Source organism: Dipodomys spectabilis, unplaced genomic scaffold, assembly GCF_019054845.1.
Source record: "Dipodomys spectabilis isolate Male_0828 unplaced genomic scaffold, ASM1905484v1 ptg000152l, whole genome shotgun sequence".
NCBI lineage: Eukaryota > Metazoa > Chordata > Mammalia > Rodentia > Heteromyidae > Dipodomys > Dipodomys spectabilis.
Genome location: NW_024870829.1, coordinates 2,322,016 through 2,343,345, shown reverse-complemented (window position 1 = coordinate 2,343,345; position 21,330 = coordinate 2,322,016).

The window sequence follows — 21,330 nt, the reverse complement described above, 5'->3', positions numbered from 1 at the left end:
CAGGGTCTGGTAAGCCTTGGGCTGTGTGTGTGTGTGTGTGTGTGTATTTTTCCTTCACCTTTCTCTGTCCACTTCCTGGGTGCCTGTCTGCCTCTTTCTGACATTGGATGGTGCCCCTCTTCCATGGCTACCTTGCCTTTAGGCACCTATCAAGGTCTACAATGAGTCCTAAATTGCCAGAAACCTGCATATTCCAGCTTTTCTTTGGGGCCCAAGTCCAGCTTTCCTATCTTTGTCTGCCTCCACGGGATTCTGAATCAGTAGGGCCAGCTGGCATGTGTTCTCCCCTGCCACTGGGATGACAGGGTCAGTCATGCAATGTCCTGTCCTTTTCCTCAGCTGGACCTCTGGCTGCCTGTCCCACTTCCAGCAGTCTGTCAGTGGAGTGGGGGAAGGGTGGGTGCCTGTGGCTCTGGCCAACTCGAGCTTGATAGCTGACTGAAGGCTGCACAAGCAAGGATGATCCAGGGCTACCTGGGAGGTGAGGTCAAGGTAGCTTATCAGTATTGGACGGTGTCTAGGAAATGTCAATGAACCATATCGCAGGCAAGTCTAACTTCCAGCCCCAGCTCGGCCTCTCAGGTCCTTCTAGATAATTCCAGATTCCCAGAATACAGTGTCACAGCCTTTAGATTCCAGGGCCAGGGAACTGAGAGATGAGAGACTGGTATAGCCAGTACCTCAATGTTCTGGGGCATTAGCCTTGCCCTGGCTATGCCCCCCCCTTGTGTAAGTTCACTTCTTAACCAGTGCTAACCAAACACCGACCACTTGTGCTGTGGAAGTGTCAGGAGCAGAAGTGAGATCTAGGATGACCAAAATCTGGATTTATAGCCTGACTGGGGTGGGGGGGGTGTTTTTTAAAAAAATCTTAGAGCTGGAACTCAGGGCTTGGCACTCTCCCTGAGCTTCCTTTGCTCAAACTAACACTCTAACACTTGAACCACAACTCACCTTTCATCTTTTTTAGTAGTTTAGTAGACACAAGTGTCTCACATACTTTCCTGCCTGTGCTGGCTTCAAGTTGCCACGCTAAAAGCTCAGCCTCTTGAGTAGCTAGTATTGCTGGTATAAGCCACTGGCACCTGCTAAGGATGGTTATAGTGTGTTTGTGTGTGTGTGTGTGTATGTGTGTGTGTTTACTGGAGTTTGATCTCAGAGCCTAAGTGGTATCCTTTAGCTTGTTTGCTCAAGGTTGGTGCTCTATCACTTGAAATACAGTAGCTCCACTTCCCATCTTTCTTGTGATTCATTTGAGATAAGAGTCTGCCCAGGCTAGCTTTGAATCTTTATTGATCCTCAGGTGTCAGCCTTGAGTAGCTAGGATTATAAGCATGAGCCACTGGCATCCAGCTGCAAGGATGTCTTTTCATACTCTCTTCTGTTCTAACAGCTCTCTACTTGCCCTGGTCTAGATCTCTGACCATGTCAGCTCCCACCAGCCCCTGATTATGTGGAGAATATAAAGCTCAAACCTGATCCCATTTCTTTGTCCTCAGGGGAGGAGGTTATGTTTTGTCTGAAGCATGGGGTAGGAGGGGTACCTGTAGATTGGTACTCAGCTGGGAGAGAGGTAGTCTGTTTTAGCTAAGAAGGAAAGTTTCGCCAGATGCTAATAGCTCATGCTCTCATATTCCTAGCTCCTCAGGAGTCTGAGATCTGAGGATTGCCATTCAGAGACAGCCCAGCTAGAAAAGTCTGTGAGACTCTTTTCTGCAAATAACCACCTGAAGGCTGGAAGAGAAACTTTGGCTCAAGTGGTAGAGTGCTAGCCCTGAATGAAAAAAGTGAGGGAGAGAACCCAGGCCCTGAGTTTGAGCCCTAGTACCAAGATGCATACGCGAACGTGTACACATGCACAAAACACACACACACACATACACACAATACACACACACACACACACACACACAGGAAGGTAGTAATGATGAGCTGAGCTAGTACTGGGGACAATCCTGAGGCATAGTCACAGTAAACTCTCAAGGCAGATCAAGTGGTTTCTCCCTAAGTCCTTCTTGGGCTGCAGGGTCTGGGCCATGGCAGTAAGTTCCATGGAACCTGCCCCTCTGTCCGTGCACGGGGCCCCAGGACGAAGGGAAGGACACTTGGGATGCTCCTTTGTAGTCGGCCCATGATTGCAGACCTTCATCTGCCTCCTTCCACCCCTACCCCTGCCTTAGAGCACTGGCTCTGTGTCCTGGCACTCCTGGGATAGTGACTGCTACAAGCAGCAGCCAGCCGGCTGTGGATTCCTGACACTACAAGTCTTTCATGAGCCCAACTCAACACCTGCCCAAGGTGTGCCTGACAAATTCGCACTGTTGTGATACCTACATGAGCGGGCATTACCTGGTGTGACATCTCTCAACTTCTGCCCCTCCTGGCCCAGAACCATGGTCTGAGATGTTGATTTACTGCTCAGATCCACATTGCACCCATGCCAGCTGCCATTCTGATGATCTCCATGCCCCAAGGCTCCACCCTTCTCTGGTGCTGTGGCCCGCTCTGTAGGCAATGGCCTCTAAACAGGCTGCTCTCAAGACTTGTAGGACACCTAGGAAGACCCTCAGGAGCCCACTGGAAAGTACTCTGCCTAGACCACAGAGTGAGATCCAAGCAGGCCAGGCATTGGTCATGGGGCTTGAACTCTCAGCCTGGGCACTGTCCCCCAGCTCTTCAGCTTACCACTTGAGCTTCAGAGCCACTTCCGGTTTTCTGGAGGTTCCTTGGAGATCAGAGTTTCCCAGACTTTTCTGCCTGGGCTGGCTTTGAACTGCGATCTTTACATCTCAGCCTCCTGAAGAGCTAGGAGGACAGGCGCGAGCCACCAGTGCCTGGCTGATCTGGCCTTTCACCACAGTGGACTAGGAGCTCCTGAAAGCTTTTCTTTTTTTTTTTTCTGTGCCGGTACCAGGGCTTGAACTCAGAGTCTGGTCTCTGGTCTCTTAACTATTTCCCTCAAGGTTGGCACTCTACCACTTGAGCCACAGCTCCATTTCTGGCTTTTGGTTGTTAATTGGAAAAAAGAGTCTCACTAACTTTCCTCCCCTGAGCTGGCTTGACCCACGATCTCTATCTCAGTCTCCTGAGTAGCTAGGATTTACAGGGGTTGAGCCACTGGTGGCACTGGGCTACAAGCTTTTTTAGGCAAGAGTTATTGCATGCGTTTGCACTGACTCCTCCAGGCAAAGGAATTCTGAGGGTCAGAATCTGTGAAAAATAGGATTCCAGCCACCAGAAATGGCAGGGGTCCCTGGTGAAAAGCCAAGCTATTCTCCCTGGCCCCATTCTGGGACCCCACCCTCTGCCCTGTGACTCAAGTACAAACCTTGGCCCAGCCTTGAGTGTCCTGCCAGACTCTTCTGAAGTCACAGAACCTTCATTCCACCCACACCACCTGCTCTAAAGCACACCTCATGACCTTTGCCCATGCTGTACCTTCTGCCTGAGGCTCTCTGTCCTATGTCCACATCTTAGAACTCCTGTGGAATTTTGACATTGGTTATATCACCTCCTGGAGCAAGTCTTATCTTCCCTTATCCCTTTTTTCTTTTTAATATTGAGTTGCTAGAGATGGAACTTGTGCAGGGTGACTGGCAACTGCTCTATCTTGGGGTGTGTGTGTGTGTGTGTGTGTGTGTGTGTGTGTGTGTGTGTGTGTTTGCCTGTGTGCCAGTCCTGGGGTTTGAATTCATGGCCTGGATTCTATCCGATCCCTGAGCTTTTGTGCTCAAAGCTAGCACTGTACTACTTGAACCACAGCTCTACTTCTGGCTTTTTGGGTGTTTAATTGGAGAAAAGTGTCTCATGTAGACTTTCCTCCTTGCAATTGGGATCCTCAGATCTCAGCCTCCTGAGTAGCTTACAGGGGTGAGCCACCAGCACCTACCCTCTACCCTACCTCTTACCTACAACCTTGGCACTCCTCTGAGTCCCAGAAGAATATGTTTCACCAGGCTCACTTTTTTTTGCCAGGCTTGGGGATTGAACTCAGGGTCTGGGCATGTTCCTGAGCTCCTTTTGCTCAAGGCTAGCACACTATCACTTAAGTCATAGTGCGACTTTTGGCTTTTTCTGTTTCTGTGGTACTGAGTAATCGAGCCTAGGACTTAGTGCGTGCTAGGTAAGCACTCTACCACTAAGCCATATTCACAGCCCAAGGCTCACTTCTAACGGGAGTTATGTGGGTGGGATTTATTGGCATACCCCTTTCAGCATAGAAATTGCTGACTATTTCAGTTCTTTGTCAAGATTTGAGACCAGCCTGTATCTTGGCAATGAGGAATGATAAATGAGTGATAGCCACTTGGCCCCAGAGATCTAGGTTCACATCCTACAGCTGGATAGACAAATGGAGCCAGAAACTTCAATAACTCCTACAGTCTAGGAACTGTGGTCTCCCTGGAGGCAGTGGGTACCTGCTAGGTGTCACGATGGGACACCTCATCCATAACATAAAGCTTCAGTTATTAAATGGCAGAGAAGGATGCTTTCTTCAATCTGCTGGCTCAGACTTAGTACTCTTAAGGGCTTGTCCTAGCTTGCCCAGTTTGGGGTGCTGGGCATGGGCAAACTGCTGAATGTCCATCATCCATACATTATCCATACATACACAGAGACATGGGGGGGAGCGGCAGTTCCTTGTTTGTACTATGAGCCTAGGCCCTGTCTCTGAGCTCCTTTTGCTCAATGGTAGTGCTCTGCCCTTGAGCCACAGCCTCATTCATGTTTTTAGTCCATGTGTTCTCTTAGAAATAATAGTGTCGTGGACTTTCCTGCCCTGGCTGAATTCAAATTGGCATTCTCTGTATCTCAGCATCCTGAGGAGCTTGGATTACAGGCAGGAGCCCTTGGTTCCTGGGTTTCTTTTCCTCTTGTTCTTTTTTGTAATCATAACAATCATGAAATCTTCATGGTTTCATTCCAATGGTTTGCATTACAAGTAAACTACCCAGGCCTGGAGTTTGAATGCCAGAACTGCCACTCTCAAATGGAAGGAGATCCTGACAAACTCATTCCTATTCATGTGAATGCTAATGGAATGTTATAAAAGTAATAATTAAATTTGCAGTTAATTCATGATTCTATTTTAGAATGCGACACAAAAATTATTGGATTTATATCTTCCATTCTAGCACCATGATATGATTTCCCCTAATGGAAGGATATTGACTAATTTTTAATTAATACTTTTATAAGTATTCAACCAGGTTACTTCAATAAATAGAGGCATAATTTAATATCTAATTACTGGTAATAATATATATATAATTAATATACTCACATTCTCTCTCTGTATGCATATATATCTACAAATCTATCTATCTATCTATCTGTCTGTCTATCTATCTATCTATCTATCTATCTATCTATCTATCTATCTATCTATCTATCTATCTATCTATCTATCATCTATCCATTGGGCACTCCTGTGGTTTGATCACAGGTCTTCAGAACTTCCAGGCAGCTCAGTTTGCTGGAGGCTGCTGTGCTAAGACTGTGACCTCATTTATGTATTGGTCATTGTAGGCTGTGAGTTGAAATCCCAGCATGGCCAAAAATTTATTAATGGAGTAAGAAGCCAATTTTGACACATTTTTTTTTTCCTTCTCTGTGAAAGTCCTGGGTCTCAGTATGAGGCATAATCCTTATGCAAAAATATCCTATGTGATATGATGTAATAAATGAAATGTTATATATGTAATAATACTAAATAAATAAAGGTAATAAACATCATATGCAATAAACCTATGTATGTAAATAGATCCCATATATAAATATTGCTTTTTCCAGTGCTGGGGCTTCAATTCAGGCCCTGGATACTGCTCTGAATTTCTTGTCTTCAAGGAGGGTGAGCCTTTCCCGTTCAACCACAGAATCACAGAATTAATCCAGACCCTGAGTTCAAATAAAGGCCAGCCAGAAATATGGTGCAAATTCCAAACCAGGGACTTATCATTGTTATTTTTTTTTTGGCAGAGCACATGCTTGAACTCAGGTCTTGGCATCTCTGCCACAGCCAACCATTGGATCCTAGGACCGAAATTCAAATCTTGGGGTTGGCAAAAAAAAAATGAAAAGGAGTATAAAACTGAGAAGTTGGTTTTACTTTTTTTCCTTTATTTTGTGACCATCATATGTGTAAATGACAAGGCCTAGAAAGTGTACATGACCTTGCATTGCTGATGTTTGGTGGGCTATTAAGGAAGCCATAGCGAAACTGGCAACTTAGATCTGGAGGTCAAATCCCGGGATTGCCACTAATGAATGACGGAGATTCTAAGAAACCCATTCCCATATACATCATACAAATGGAATGTTATAAAATTAACAATCAAATTAGTAGTTAGTGTATGATTATATTATAAAATTATATACAACAATTATACTATGTTGACGAATTTTCAATTAATACTTTATTATGTATTCAATTATGATACTTAAAATAGGAAGGAATAATTTAATTGCCAATAATTGGTAGTAATATCGTATATGCAATTTCATAGTATACAGATATCTCTCTCTTGTTTATGCATCTACATCTATCTATCTATCTATCTATCTATCTATCTATCTATCTATCTATCTATCTACCAATCTACACATTTATCAGTTTATACACTTGTCACTCCTGGGGCTCAGTGGTAAAGTACTCGCCTAGTACTTACAAAGACCTGGGTTTGATTCCTCATTACCGTGTGCACAGAAAAATCCAGATCATGCTGTTGCTCAAGCACCTGGAGCACTAGCTTTGAGTATAACAGCTTAGGGACTATGTCTAGACTCTTACTCAAGACTCAAGAATGGCAACAAAAAAAGATAGAATGTTCTGACTGCAACTATATAACGATAGCACTGTAAATACCTCATCACAGAGTAAACCGGGAGTCTGGTGCTGACAGCTGCCATGTAACCTGACTTAGCCAGAGGTAAACCGCTGCAACCCAGCTCCACAGAATAAGATATGCTGCTGGCTTGCTTGCCCCTGTAATCCAAGATGCTTGGGGCTGAGATCTGACACTGGTGGGTTTAAAACCCAGGCCTGGCAGGAAGTCTGAGAAACTCTGAGCTGTGGCTTAAAGTGGTAGAGCTCTAGCCTTGAGCAAAAGATCTTAGGACAGTACCCCCAACCTTTCAGTGCAATCACTGTGGCTGACTCCACCTCCCTAAAAAAAACCCACCCTTCTAAATCATTAGATGTGAATTTTGTGTGGTTTCTGACGTGTTTCTGAAAGAATGATGATATTGATGAAAGCACCCTAATTCTAAAGACAGTGTGTGGGATACAGCTATGTGATGAGTCCTTCATGAGGTGTTGTGTGTTGAGTGTTTCACGGGGTACATTCTTTCTTCTGGTCCTTGTTAGAGCTCCACAAGTAAGATGATTGTGCAGGTGAGAAACTTGTGGCTCATATATGTCCCCATGTCAAGGACAAAGTTATGTATATACCTAACTCTACTGAGTTGTCTCCTGCAGACAATTGTCTTGGTTTATGTTTCTCGGTTGCAAACGTTGAAATCAGGGCCTAGCCACTGACCTGCGCCCTATCATGTGGAGCCAAGGAACCCTTTGCAACAGTGTTACAGTTTAGGTATCTGTAGCTGAGGTCTGTCATCCTGCCTAATCAGGAAGCTGAGATATGACCATCTCGGTTCCAAATTATCCCAGACACAAAAGGTCTCATGAGACTATTATCTCCTATTCACCACTTAGAAACATGAAGTGGAAGCTGGGCGCCAGAGACTTGCGGCTGTCATCCTAGCCACTCAGGAGCCTTAGAGCTGAGGATCACAGTCCAAAGCCAGGCTGGGCAGGAAATTCCTTGAGAGGCTTCTCTCCAGTGACCAACAAAATCCTGCAGGGGTTCTGTAGCTCAAGCAGTAGAGTGCTTGGCTTTATTTGAAGAGCTCAAGGACAGCACCCAGGCCTAGACTTCAATTCCTCCAACTTCCAAGAAAAGAAAGAAAGAAGTGTAGTCCTGGGAATGTGTCTTAGGAGTAGAGTGCTTTGCACGTATGAATCCCTGGGTTTGATTTCTCAGTACCACATCACTAGAAAAAAGTCTGAAGTAGCTGTGTGGCTCAAGTAATAGAGTGCTATCCTTGTACAGGAGAAACTCAGGTACAGTGTTCAGGTCCTGAGTTCAAGCTCCAGGACAAGTGTATGCACACATATACATACACCCACACATGCACACACACACACACACACACACACACACACAGATGCCAGAAGTGAAGCTGTAACACCAAATGGTAAAACACTGAGCTTGTGCTCTGAGCTCATATTCAGCATCCAGTCCTTGTATTCAACCCCAAAACCTAGTCACTCAGGGCCCAACTAGGAGAGGTCAAAGGTTTCAAAATCTGATAAGCTTCACCAGCCCTAAATGACAGGAAGCATTGTGATATTACACATGTGCTTAGAATTAGCTAGCTTCCAGAAAACTAGGAAGGCACTGTTGACAATAATGAATCATTTTATTAGGTTCAGCTCCCTTGTTGTCTGCCAGAAGGACCCTTGAATTAATTTTAGCAGGTTATTTCAACACTGGAACATAGTATAACAAAGACAGGATAAGTGCAGGGAACTTGGCCTGCCAAGGGAGGTGGCACAAATGAAGGCTTCCTGTCAAAACAGCACTGGGGGGGAGAGATAGCTTGGGGGTATGAAGAGGCCTTTTTCTCCTGGCTTTCAGAGCCCACCCACTCTCCTCACTAATTGAGCCAGATGGAGTTGCTTTTACACAGTTTTACATCAATGAGGCCTTTTGTCTGCTTGTTCCAAAAATGAGGCAGACTTCCTCCAGCAGCCTGGGGTGTGGAGAAAACCTCAGGCTACACTGGTAACAGTGAGGGGAGCCTGGGAACTTGCACTGTCTTGAAAGCACTCTCTGTGCTATGAAATCATTCTATTAAAGCAAATTTCCCAGCAGGGTGCCTTTCATCATAGGGACTCTAGACCTTCACTGATTGAAATGCAGGCATACATACATGGGGAGACATGGAGTTGTTTTTCGGTTTTTTTTGTTTTTTTTTGTTTTTTTGTGGTTTTTTGGCAGGCCCGGGGTTTGTATTATGAGCCTAGGCACTGTTCCTGAGCTCCTTTTGCTCAAGGTTAGTGCTCTGCCCTTGAGCCACAACCCCACTCATGGTGATTTTTTATTCCTCTGATCCCTCAGAAATAAGAGTGCTTGTGGACTTTCCTGTACTGGCTGAATTCAAACTGTCATTCTCTATCTCTCAGACTCCTGAAGAGATAGGATTACAGGGAGGAGCAAATGACACCTGGCTTTCTTTTGTTCTTGTTCTTTTTTTCATTGTGACAAACTGAAAACTACACAGTGTCATGCTAATGGTTTGCATTTGAAGTAAACTACCCAGGCCTGGAGTTCAAATTCCAGGACTGCCACCTACAAATGGAGGGAGATCTTGAGAAAATCTTTCCTATCATGTGAATGCTTAAAGGAATGTTAAAAAAGTAACAATTAAATTTGCAGGTAGTTCATGATTCTCTTATACAGTGCTACACAAAAAGTAATGGATGATGTCTTCCATTCTAGCACAATGGTATGATTCTCCCAATTAAAAAATACTGACTACTTTTACATTAATGCTTTAGTAAGTATTCAATCATGATCCTTCATTAAATGGAGGCATAATTTACCAATAATTCATAATATATAATTTAATATCCTCACATTGTCTAATATATATTGCAAACTACAATCTATCAATCTATCTATATCTATATCTGTATCTAGAGCTATATCTCTATCTACATATCAGCCACTACTATGGCTTGTTCTCAGGTCTTCAGAACTGGCTGGCAGCTCAGTTTGGCAAAGGCTTTTGTTCTACAACTGACCCATTCATGAATTGGGCATTGTGGGCTGTGAGTTCAAATCCCAACATAGCCAAAATTTTATATGTGGAGTCAGAAGCTAATTTTTACATCCTGGGTCTCAGTATGATGTATAATCAATATGCAAATAAATCCATGTGATAAGATGTAATAAATGGAATAACTGTTATATATGTAATAACAGTACATAAAATAAAAAATAAGGATAATAAATGTCATATGGAGTAAACCCATGTATGTAAATAAAGCTCATATGTGAATATTATTTTTTATTGCTGGAGTTTGAATTTGGGCTCTGGATACTGGGCTGAAATTCTTGTCTTAAATGATGGTGAGCTTCTTCTCCCCCACAGTGCCACAGTGTTACCCAGTCCCTGAGTTGAAATCCCAGGCCTGACAGAAAAATGATGCAAATTACAAGCCAGGGCCTTAATGTGTTTTGGCCTGGCCTGGGTCTTGAACTCAGCTCATGGCAACTTTGCTTCAGCTTCAATCATCCTAGGCTGGGTTGTAGCCTCTGGACCCACAGCCCATCCTGAGATCTTAGGACCCGAGTTCAAATCTTGGGACTGGCAAAAAAATAAGGGAGAAGTACTGGAAAGGTGGCTCAGTAATAGAGTGCTTGCCTTGCATGCATAAGACCCTGGGTTCGATTCCTCACCACCACATAAGCAGAAAAAAGCCAGAAGTAGGGCTATGGCTCAAGTGGTAGAACGATAGCCTTGAGCTGAAGAGTTGAGGGACAGCACCCAGACCCAGAGTTCTGTCCCCAATACCGAAAAGAAAGAAAGATAGAGAGGTAGAATAAAAAGGAAAAAGATAAAACTGGAAGGTCCAAAAGGCAGTTTTACATTGTTTTTTCCTTTGCATTGCAACCATCCTATGTCTAAATGACATGGCCGGAAAGTTTTTACATGACTTTGTACTGATGAAGTTTGGTGGGCTATCAGGGAAAGCCATAGCCCCAACCAGCAACCTAGGCCCGGGGTGTGAATCCCAGGACTGCCACCTATGAATCACGGGAGATCCTAAGAAATGCATTCTGATATATATCCATACGAATGGAATGTTGTAAAGTAACACATTAGTAGTTAGTGTATGACTATATTATAAAATTATACTCAATAATTATAGTACATTGACTAATTTTCAATTAATACTTTGTTAAGTATTCAACCATAATACTTAAATAAAGGAAGGAAAAATTTATCAATAATTGATATTAATATAGTACATATAATTAAATAATATAGATACATTTCTGTCTTGTTTTATCTATCTATCTATCTATCTATCTATCTGTAACAATCTACTTATCTATTTCTACGCTTGTTATTCCTGGGACTCATGGGTAGAGTGCTCGCCTCCTATGTATGAAGCCCTGGGTTCAATCCCACACTATCACATGCACAGAAAATCCGGAGGTAGTGCAGTCACGCAAGCAGTTGAGCATTGGTTTTGAGCATGAAAGCTTAGGGACTGTGGCTAGGTCCTTACTCAAGCCCCAGGACTGGCACCAAAAACAAGTTAGAATGTTCTGACTGCAAGCATAGAAGGCCAAGATTTCAAATACCTCATCACAGAGCAAGCTGGGAGTCTGAAGCCGACAGCTGCCATTTAACCTGACTTAGCCAGAGGTCAAGAGCTGCAACCCAACACCATGGAACTAGAAGCTGCTGGCTCATCTCTAGCTGCTCAGGGGATCAGATCAGAAACTGTTGGGTTGAAAACTCAGCCCTGGCAGGAAGTCTGGGAGACTCTGAGCTGTGCCTCAAAGTGGTAGAGCTCTAGCCTTGAGGAAAAGATCTTAGGACAGTACCTCCAACCTAGGAGTGCAATCCCCGAGGCTGATGACCCTCCCCACAAAAGAAACACCACTCTAAATCATTAGATGTGAACTTGTGCATTTTGTGACATGTATCTGAAAGAATGGTGATACTGATGATAGCACCCTAATTCTAATGACAGTATGTGGTAAACAGCTATGTGAAGAGTTCTTCCTGGGGTGCTGGGTTTTGAGTCCTTTACAGGGTGATAAGTCATTCATGGAGTACTGTGTGCTGAGTCCTTCACAGAGGGCTATGTTCTGAGTCCTTCACGAGTTGTATTCTTTCATCTGGTCCTTATAAGAGCTACACAAGTAAGATGATTTTGAAGATGAGAAAGTTGAGGCTCAGATATGAGATCAGACACTGTCCCCAAGGCAGGGCCAAATTTATGTATATACTGAGCTCTAATGACTTGTCTTCTGCAGACAATTGTTTTGGTTTATTTTTCTCCATCATGAACCTTGAACTCAGAGCCTATTTGCTGACATTCTTCTTGGCCTCATGCTAACATTCTACAATGTGGAGCCAAGGACACCCTTGTAACAAAGTGTCATGGCTTAGGTGTCTTTAGCTGAGGTCTATCATCCTGCCTGCTCAGGAAGCTGAGGATCTCAGTTCAAAATTATCCCAGATCACAGTTCAAAGACAGTCTGGGCAGGAAATTCCTTGAGATTGTCATCTCCAATAAACCACCAGAAAGCTTGAAGGGGCACTGTAGCTCAAGTGGTATAGTGCTAGACTTGAGCTGAATTGCTCAGAGATGGCAGCCAGTCCCAGATTTCAATTCCTCCAACTTACAAGAAAAGAAAGAAAGAAACCTGAAGTGGAGTTCTGGGATTGTTTCTTAGGGGTAGACTGCTTTGCATGTGTGAAACCCTGGGTTTAAACCCTCAGTACCACATGCCTAGAAAAAAAATCCTGAAGTGGCTCTGTGGCTCATGTGGTAGAGTGCTGTCCTTGTACAGGAGAAACTCAGGTACAGTAGTTAGGTCCTCAGTTCAAGCACCAGGACTGGTGTATGTACACACTCACACACACACACACACACACACGGAGGCACCATTGCCAATATCATTTCATTAGGCTCAGCTCCCTAATTGTCTGGCAGAAGGACTCTTGAATTAATTGTAGCAGTTTGTTTCAACACTGAAACCTAGTCTAACAAAGACAGGATGAGTGCAGGAACTTAGCCTGCCACAGGAGGTGGCACAAATGAAGGCTTCTGGTCAAAACAGAACATTGGGGAGAGAGAGAGCTTGGAGTACAAAGAAGCATTTTTCTCCTGACCTTCAGAGCCTGCCCACACTTATCTTCACTAGTTGGCCCAGATGAATTGTTTGTTACACAGCTGTACAGGAGTGGGGATTTTTGTCTGCCTATTCCAACAATAAGGCAGACTTCCTCCAGCAGACTGGGGTATAGAGAACCCCTTAGGCTACACTGGGAACAGGGGAGCCCTGGAACATGCACTGCCTTGAAAGCACTCTCTGTGTTATGAAATCATTCTATCCAAATCAAATTTCCTAGCTGGGTGCCTTTCTTCATGGAGACTCTGGATGTTTACTGATACAAATACATACATACATATACAGACACATGGAGTTACTGGCTCTTTTTTTATGGCAGGTCCTGAGGCTTGAACTGTGAGCCTAGACATTTTACTTGAGCTCCTTTTGCTCAGGAAGTATTTTATTGTGTCTTAAACCATGATTACCCTAGTAAGGGGTGCAGATTTTACACGCACAGATGATCCAGGGATCCTAGGACCTGAATTCAACTCCCAGCACTGGCAAAAATACATCAAACCAAAAAAATGAAAGAGCAAAACACCAGGAAGTTTTACACAACAGTTTTATCTTTGTTTCCTTAGCACTGTGACCCTCCTGGGTCTCAATGACTTGGCTTGAAAATTGTATGTGACCTTGCATGGACAAAGGCTGGGGGGCTGTCAGTGAAGCCTGAGTCCAAACCAGACACTTAGGCTCTGAGTTCGATCCTGAAATTGTCACCTACACACGGCTGAATATCATAGGAAAATCATTCCTATCTGTTCAAACATTAATAGAATGTTTGAAATGTACTAATTGAATTACATATTACCTAGTCATTCCAGGATAAGATTCTATGCAATAAACATAGGTCATTGATTAATTAATACTTTACTAAGTCTTCTACCGTGATTAATTAATGGAGGCATAATTTTAGACCAAATAATTGGTAGCAATAGAATATATAAAAATAAGATATAGACATCACACTTTATATAGGGCTATACACTAGAAGCTACAAAAATGTCTATTTGTGTCTCTGTATACATTTATAGATGCTTATACATATGTAAATACACACACATGCACACACACAGACACACTGCGATCTAAACATCTATATGTTTATATATTGGCCATTCCTAGGGCTTGATCTCAGGTCCTCAAATTTTCCAGCCAACTTCACTTGCATCAGACTGCTGTGCTAATATTTACCCATTCATGAAGTGGACCTGCTAGGCCCTGAGTTCAAGTCACAGACCTGCCAAAACCTTAATTCTGGTGGAAAAGCCAATAGTCCCACTTGTTTACCTTATCTGTGAAAGTCCTGGGTCTCAGGAATGATGTAGAATACATACACAAATCTATGTCTTATGTAACAAGATGCAAATAATATTATATGTGTAATCATACTAAAATACATAAGAAAAAATAAAAAACCAAATAAAATGAATATACTAACCGCAATATGAAATAAACATGTGTGTGTAAATATAAAATCATGTATTTAAAATGTATACGAATATACCTTTTTTTTTTGTTTTTGTTTTTGTTTTTGTTTTGGGGTGGGGGGGAGAGGTCCCGTCGTGGGGCCTGAACTCTGGGCCTGGACGCTGTCCCTCAGCTCTTCAGCTCAAGGCTAGCGCTCTACCACTTGAGCCACAGTGCCCCTTCTGGCTTTTTTGTTGCTTATGTGGTGCTGAGGAATCGAATCCAGGGCCTCAGGCATGCAAGGCAAGCGCTCTACCACTGAGCCACCTTCCCAGCCCACGAATATACCTTTTTGTGTGCTAGGACTTGAATTCAGCCTATAGGAACAGGCCTGACTTTCTTGTCTTCCAGCACGGTGAGGTTCCCCTTCCCACACAGTGGTAGATTTACCCAGACCCTGAGTTGAAATCCCAGGCCTGGCAGAAAAAACGGCATGAATTTCAAGCAAAGGAGCCTCATAATATTTTAAATATTTTTGATATATGTATGTATGTATATTTTTCTTTTTTATTGTGAAAATACTATACAGAGGGGTTACAAGTACATGGGCAAGATAATGAGTATATTTCTTATCAAGTAGTTTAGCCTCCTCCTTTTTTTCCCCATCTCATCCTTTCCCATACTCCCACACCTTACCACCCAAATCTCCTCCACCCCCACCAAAGTTGGAAAGTTCCTTTTCGACATAACTACTTGTACATCTCATTGTTGCAATAGGTCCTCCTGTATCTCTATTTAAATGATGTGTTTTTTCCCTTCCCCTCCAAAAATTATACCAACATGAAATACAGTGAAAGCAGGGGTTATACCATCGGGGAGGGACATACAAAGCAAAAAAGAAATCAGTTATAAATGTGTTAGAAACAATCACATGAAAGAAAAAAAAAACATTTGAATACATATCTTAGGGATCATTTACCTAACATCAACTTATCTGAACTTTTCTGCTTGACTCAGACATATACAAGTTATTGCAAATAAGGGAAAGTATGAGACCTATGTTTCTTTGGTCTGGATTATTTCACTTAATATACTTTTTTCCAAGTCTTTCTATTTCCTAATAAATGGGGCAATGTCATTCTTTCTGATGGAGGCATAGAATTCCATTGTGTATACATAAACCACATTTTCTTGATTCATTCATCTCCAGAGTGGCATCTGGGTTGGTTCCATATCTTAGCTATGGTAAATAATGCTGCAATAAACATAGTTGTGCTGGTAGTGTGGTCTTGTATGTGAACATTTGGGTAAATGCCCAAAAGTGGGATTGCTGGGTAATAGGGGAGCTCTATGAGGAGTGTTTTGAGGAACCTCCATACTGCTTTCCAAAGTGGTTGAACAAGGTTTCATTCCCACCAACAATGCAATAAGGTTCCCTTCTCTCTACATAGCCTCCAGCATGAGTTGTTATTAGAGTTCTTGATTATAGCCATTCTAACTAGGGTGAGGTGGTATCTCAATGCTGTTTTGATTTGCATTTCTTTTATGGCTAGGAAGGTTGAGCATTTCTTCATGTGTCTATTGGCCATCCTTCTTTCTTCTTCAGAGCAGTTTCTAAGTCTTTAGCCAACTTATTTATTGGGCAGTTGTTTCTTTGAAGATTTGTTGTTGGGGGGTTTAATTTTTTGAGTTCCAGGTATATTTTAGATATGAGACCCTTGTCCATTGTATGGCTAGTGAAGATATTCTCCCAATCCATGGGATTTCTAATGATATTGCTAGCTATATCATTTGCCATGCAGAAGCTCTGCAATTTCATGCCATCCCGTTTGTCCAAACTTTCTTTAATTTGTTGTGTTTCTGGGTCTCTATTAAGAAAATTTCTGCCTGTGCCAAGGAGACTTAGAGTTTCTACTATTCCATCCTGTAATGTTTTCAGAATGTTTGCTTTGACTCCAAGGTCTTTGAGCCATTTGAGTTGATTCTGGTGCAGGTTGATTTATAAGGATCTAGCTTTAGTTTTCTACAAGTAACTAATTTTGCCAGTACAATTTACTGAAGAGGCTGTCTGTCTTCCATTCTATTTTTTTAGCTCCCTTATCGAAGATTATATTGCTCTAGGTCTATAGGTTCATTTCTGGGTTTTCAGTTCTGGTCCATTGGTCCTGAGGTCTGTTCTGGTGCCAGTACCAAGCTGTTGTGCTTATTATGGCTTTGTAGTAGAGTTTGAAATTTGTTATTGATATTCCTCCTTCTGTTAAGGATCGTTTTTGCTATCCGGGGTCTTTTATTGTTCCATATGAATTTTTGGATTGCCTCTTCTATTATCTTGAATAATGAGGTTGGAATATTTATAAGTATCGCATTGAATTTGCAGATACCCTTGGGAAGTATTGCCATTTTCACAATGTTGATCTTTCCAATCCAGGAGCATTGGAGTTTATGCCAATTTCTAAGTTCTGTTTTGAATTCCTTTTTCAAGTTTTTAAAGTTTTCATCATAGAGGTCCTTCACTTCTTTGTTTAAGTTAATTCCTAGGTATTTTATTTTTTGTGGGGCTATTACAAATGGAGTTGCTTTCCTAATTTCAGCCACACTTTTCTCATTGTTGGCATACAGAATAGCCATAGATTTTTAGAATTAATTTTATACCGTGCTACTTTGTCAAAGTTTTGAATCTGCTTGTGTAATTTGGGAGTGGAGTCTGTGGGATTCTTTAAATACAAGACCGTGTCATCTGCAAAGAAGGAGAGTTTTACTTCTTCTTTCCCTATTTGGATCCCATTTATTGTACCTTGTCTTATTGCTGTAGCTAGGCATTTTAATATTAGATTGAAGAAAAGTGGAGAGAGAGAGAGGACATCCTTGTATTGTTCCTGAGTTAACAGGGAATGGCTGTAGTTTTCACCATTAAGTATAATGGATATTGTAGGTTTGTCATATAGAGCCTTTATTGTATTGAGGAATGTTCCATGGATTCCTAATTTTTCCAGAACCTTCATCATAAAGGGGTGTTGGATCTTGTCAAATGCTTTTTGTGCATCTATTGAGATAACCATGTGGTGCTTATCCTTGCTCCTGTTGATGTGATGAATTATATTAATTGATTTGTGTATATTGAACCAGCTTTGCATCCATGAAATGAGTCCTGTTTGATCATGGTGTGTGATATTTTGAATGAATTGTTGAAGTCGATTGGCCAAAATTTTGTTGAGAAGTTTTGCATCAATGTTCATCAAAGAAATGGATATATTGTTCTCTTTCTTTGATGAGTTCCTGCCTGGTTTTGGGATGAGGGTTATGATGGCTTCATAGAATGAGTTCGGCAGTGAACTTTCTCTTTCAATTTCATTGAATAGTTGGAGGAGTACTGGTGTGAGCTCTGCTTTGAAGGCCTTGTAGAATTCTGCTCTAAAGCCACCTGGTCCTGGACTTTTCTTAGATGGGAGGTGTCTTATTGTTATTTCTATTTCAATGCTTGATATGGGCCTGTTAAGATGGTTTAACTCATCTTGGTTTAGTTTCTGCATGTCAATATTTGCTAGGAAATGGTCCATTTCTGCCAAGTTCTCAAACTTATTAGCATAATGTTTTGAGAAGTATTCCATTATTATGTTCTGAATTTTGGTTGTTTCTGTGGTGATGTTTCCATTCTCATAGCTGAGTTTATTTATTTGGGTGTTTTCTATTCTTTTTCTGATAAGATTTGCTAAGGGTCTGTCAATTTTGTTGATTTTTTCGAAGAACCAACTCTTTGTTTTGTTGACTCTTTCTATGTTTTTTTTTATTCTAATTCATTTAATTCTGATTTAATTTTAATTATTTGTTTCTGTCTACTGGATTTAAGTTTATTTTACTGCAAGGAGGCTCAGATGTCTCATTAAATTGTTGGTTTCAGATTTCTCCAATTTGTTGATGTAAGAACTGAGAGCTATAAACTTGCCTCTGAGTACTGCCTTTGATATTTCACAGAGGAGCTGGAAGTTTGTGTGCTCATTTTTGTTGAATATCATGAACATTTGAATTTCCTTTCTAATCTCCTCCATGACCCACTCGTGATTCAGCAGTATGTTGTTCAGGCTCCTTGCATTGTTACACGAACCTCTTTGGTGGTTTTTAGTGTTGAGTTCTAATTTTATTCCCTTGTGTTCTGAGATAATGCAATGTATAAATTCAATGTTTTTGAATTTGGACGTTTGTTTTGTGGCCTACAATGTGGTCTATTTGTGAAAATGTTCCATGTGCTGCTGAGAAAACCATGTATTCTGATGCTGCTGGTTGAAATATTTGGTAGGGGTCTGTTAAATATAGTTGAGCTATGTTTTTGTTTAGGTCTGCAGTTTCTTTTTTGAGTTTTTGCCGAGTTGATCTATCTAGTGGGGAGAGTGGTGTGTTAAAGTCCCCAACAATTAATGTCCTTGGGTCTATGTGGGATATGAGGGAAAGTAGTTTTTCTAGGATAAATTTGGGTGTTCCGTTGTTTGGCAAAAAGATATTTAGATTGTAATTTCCTCCAGAAGGAGATACCCTTAATTAGTGTGTAGTGACCTTCTTTATCTCTTCTCACTAGTTTTAATTTGAAGTCTATTTTTATCTCATATTAGTATTGCAACTCCCACTTGATAATGGGGGCCGTTTGCTTGGTAGATTTTGTTCGAGACTTTCATATTGAAAATGTTTTTGTTTTTATGAGCAAGACGTGAATCCTGAAGGCAGCAGATAGACGGATCTTGCTTTTTAATCAAACTAGACAGTCTATGTTGCTTAATTGGAGAGTTAAGTTCATTAATGTTGAGAGAAAGGACTGAGAGGTATTTGGGATTTCCTGCCATCTTATCCACCTTCTTGGGGGCTGCGGCAACTGAGTGCTTGCTATGTTTCTTGGATTCTCAGTTTGGGTTCAGTTTCCTGGCCTTTATTGTGGTCTTGTTGGTTTTCTATGTGTAGGATATCTTTAAGAATCTTTTGTAGGACTGGTTTGTGGAGATAAATTGTCTCAATTTTTCTTTGCTATGGAAGGATTTTCTTTGATCTTGGGTTATGAACGAGAATTTAGCTGGGTATAGTATTCTTGGTTGATATTTGTTTGTCATTAAGGCATGGCATACATCATTCCAAGCTCTTTTGCTTTAATTGTCTCTGCTGAGAAATCTGAGGTGATTCTCATTGGTTTCCCTTCATAGGTGATTAATCTTTTCTCCTTGACAGCTTTAAGGATCTTTTCCTCGGTCTGAATTGATCCTGCCAGGATTATACTGTAAGAGTGGGATGTCCTGTTTTGGCCAGGTCTATTCGTATTTCTAAAAGCTTCTTGTATCTTAATAGGCCTATCTTTTTGCATGTTTGTGAAGTTCTCTGCTAGGATCCTGTTAAACAAATTTCCTAGACCTTTAACTTCTGTTTCTAGGTGTTCCTCAACACCCATTATCCTCAGATTAGGCCTTCTGATGGTATCTTCCACATTTTGAATAGATCTATCGTATTTCTTGGATTTTTCTTGAATGGTTGTATGTTCTTTCTTTATAATATCTAGGCTGTCTTCAATCCCCGAGATTCGATCTTCTGCATGGTCTAACCTGCTGTCAAGACTTTCTACTTTGTTTTTTTTTTTATCTCTTTTCCTTCTAATTGGTCAGCTTTGATGCCTTCAAATTCTTTGTTGGAGCTTTGTTTTAGATCTTGTGTGAACTTCTTTACTACCTTAATTTGTTGTTCAGTGTTTATTCTCAAATCACTTAGTTGATTGGTTATGTTTTCCTTGGACTCCCATTCCTTCTGTAGGGTTGGATTCAGCATTCCCTTTGTGGACTCCCTGACTTCTTTCAGCTCTCTGTTTGTGGATTCCATGGATGCCTTTAGTGATCTTTTTGTAATCTCATCCTGCTCTCTCAATTCCTGTATCACTCTTTGATTAGCTTCCTTATGGTCACGCAATTCCTGTAGTTCTCTTTGAGTGTTCTCAGCTTCACCACACCATTCTGACTTTCTCTTTGTCTCTTCTACGCCAGCTCCCACAATTCCTGTCTATCTCTTTGACTGATCTCATCCTGCTCACACCATTCCTTATTTCTATTTGAGTGTTCTCAAGCTGCTCATACAATTCCTGTATCAATCTTTGAGTAGGTTCTTCATGCTCATGATATTCCTGTATTGACCTTTGGTTTGTCTTCTCTCTCTCCCTATCACGTTCACACAGAATCTTCGCAGGTTTTCAGCCTTTTCATTCACCATGTTTACCAGTAGTGTTTGTAGAGCTTTTTGGGAACTCTCCTCCGGATTATTCATTTTCTGTTCCGTCCCCTGATTACCATGAGTGGAAAGTGAGATACCTGGACTTTCCATTTTTCTTGTGTTTTTCAGGTTTGTTCTGCCCATTTGGGATGAATGAAACACCAGTTTTGTGCTAGAACACTATCTTAAGGCAAGCATCAACCAAAGTCTGTATTTGCACAGTAAAATCTGCAGATACAATCTAGTTCAACAGATATAGCTATTCAACATCAAACAACTATGTATTAGTGTGCTGCGAACTGCAAAGAAGAATTTGGCAAAGCAGACATTATTAGGTTTAGGGAGATATGTGGGTAAAAATAGGAATAGAGGGATGTTGAAAAGTAGAGGGAGAGTTAACTTGACTAAACCCTAATCTCAATGGGGGAAATAGGTTGGATAGAACAATAGTAGAGAGAGAAAAAAAAGAAAGAGAAAAATAAAAAAAGGGCAAGAAAAAATAGAAACAAAAATTAAAAATTAAAAAGTGAAACAATTATAAATTATGCAAATCAACTATGTAATATTCAGAGAAGAACAGGGATAGGATAAGAGAAGGGGAGGGATAGAATGAGATGTGAAAAACTTAAAAATAAAAATGCTGAAAATATATAGGTATATAGAATAGAGGAAATGCTGATATTAATTGAATTTAAGTCTAAGAGGT